Source organism: Gavialis gangeticus, unplaced genomic scaffold, assembly GCF_001723915.1.
Source record: "Gavialis gangeticus isolate Ggan-Ray unplaced genomic scaffold, GavGan_comp1, whole genome shotgun sequence".
Lineage (NCBI taxonomy): Eukaryota > Metazoa > Chordata > Crocodylia > Gavialidae > Gavialis > Gavialis gangeticus.
The window spans coordinates 61,905,441-61,907,865 of record NW_017729029.1 but is presented as its reverse complement, the minus strand read 5'-3'; positions in this window follow the sequence as shown (position 1 = coordinate 61,907,865).

The following is a 2,425-nucleotide window of genomic DNA, read 5'->3' as shown; positions in this document are numbered from 1 at the left end:
TTGGACTTGAGTCTGTTGAGGTTGAAAAGTCTTCCATCCATCCTGTACACAATTTAAATTCCAGGTGGAAGCTTTCTATCAATGAGGTGCATTATGGTGAAGATGAGGATGGAAAACAAAATTAAAGCAATGATCCAACCTTGCATCACTCAAATTTTCCCCTCGTATGGCTTTGTTTGATTCCCACTGCTGAGAACCCTTGCTGACATGTTGTTGTGGAGAAGTCTCAGAATACTGATGAACTTGTTTGGGCAGCCAATTTTGGACAGGATTTTCCATAGGGTGTCGCAGTTTACAGAATCAAAGGCTTTAGAGAGGTCAATGAAGGCCAAATAGAGAGGTCGATTTTGCTCACGACGCTTCTCCTGTATTTGATGTGCTGTAAAGATCATATCCACAGTTCCTTGAGATGGTCTGAAGCTGCTTTGAGATTCTAGAAGAATGTTCTGCAGGTGGGAGCAGGCGGTTAGCGAGGATACGGGCAACGACTTTCCCATCACTGGTCAACAATAAGACACCTTGGGAGTCTTCACAATCAGCTCTGTCCCCCATCTTGAAGATAGTAACAATCCAGGCATCCCTTAGGTCAGCTGGGATTTCTTCCTTGGTTTTTTTTTTTTTTTTTTTTTTAAGGGATGTTAAGGGTTTTAAGGGTGAGGACATGAAGCTGACATGCAAGTTGTTCTCCTCCTCCTCTGAAAATCTCTGCAGGTATTCCATCAACACCAACTTAGTCTTCTGCTCATCTGCTGACTGTTGAAGTGCCAAAACTTTCCCCCATGCACCAGATAAGGAAATCTAAATCACCAATTGAGGCTTTCCAATTCTGCCAGTGTGTAGTAGGTTATACATCTCAGGCTGCAGACAGCTGCAAACAAGCAGAGAGTGCTTCCAAACTTGCCTCAAAGGCCTGGGCACCCCTGATAAAGATAACTAGCTTGCCCTCTGGGAGTTAAAAAGGCTCCCAGGGTCCCTATAAAAGAAGAAGAGTAGCTGAGAGGGAGAGCAGGCATGTTAGCAACCAGACAAGCCCTGAACACCTCAGTATTGCCTCTCCCAGGGTTTGCAGCAAGGACCAAAGTTGAGACACCATGAGTTTGCTGGAGTGAAACTGAGAGGGAGTTGAGTCCAGATGACTGCACACGTGCATTTTCCCAGGGATAAATAGTTGTGCTGCTGCTACGTGTCCCTGGGAAATGCCTGTGCACACACCCTCTAGCATGTGGCAAGTTGCCCCGGGTGGGGTAGGGGAGGCTGGTACCAGCACCTGAGCTGGCCCCAGCATGGCAAGCAGCCAAAGCACAGCTCCGACCAACCAGGTTCTGGTTTCAGGCAGTGCACGCACCACCCTGCTTTTTTCTGGTGTTTTTTTGTTTTCTTACACTGGGATGTTCCAGTATCAAAAAAACCTACTACACTGAAAATTAGCAGCACAGTAAATGCCTACATGTGGCCTATGTAGTTTGTGGCATTGCAGACAGATCTGCAGTGCTGCAGACTACACATGTGTGCTCATCTGGACATGCCCACAGAGAGTGAAGACTGCAAGGCTAACAACTGCAACACCAAGCTTAGGTATTCTCTTTGGGTCTGGGAAAAGACCACAGGGAGTGGGATAACCCATATTGTTTATATTGATTCCTATGTGGAACAAGTTTACCAGGAGGGAAACAAAGACTGTTTGAATGAGCTATCCCCAGCCCACTACAGAGGAGCATTTAAGCTAGATACTACAATTTTCAAATCTTTTAGTGAACCTCTATGGACTACACAGAACCTATCACAAGGGCATTATGAAATAGTTAAAAAAAAATTAAAAATAAATATTTTAATAAACAACTGATTTGGAGTTGTGCATGTAGGTAATGCAAAAAAGCAAGGCAATTTAAACAATTCAAAGAAAATAGCCTTAATTCAGGACTCTACAAGAATGTGTTTACACATTACTCATGTCTTTTGAAGAAGCTACTTAAAAATATATTTGCAGTCAGTATGGCACTCACTGCTTATTTTTAAAGGGATGTAGGTAGAATCCATCTGCTCTCTTAGCATTTAAGTCTAAGTAGGTGGTATATATTCTGTTAGTACATTTTTATCACCTGAAAGGATAAAGTTGCCTTTGGAATTTTTTTCAAATGTAGTTAACTGAAACTGAACAACTTGCTAAACGTGTCATGAATGAACAAAACTAGCTATGGCTTTCAAGGGGCAACGCATTATAAAAAAATGATTTTTTTAAGGCTCACTGAAAAATGAATGTAGTATATAAAAAGTAAACTAACAACTTCAGATGAACCCAATCCCTAGAGATGTACCCTCCAAGTGAGCTTTGATAGTAAAAAAAAAATTAAAAGAAGATGGAAGCTATTCTAAACCTAAATTATGATTTAACTCAATCTCTCTGACTAGCAATAAGTATTTGTGC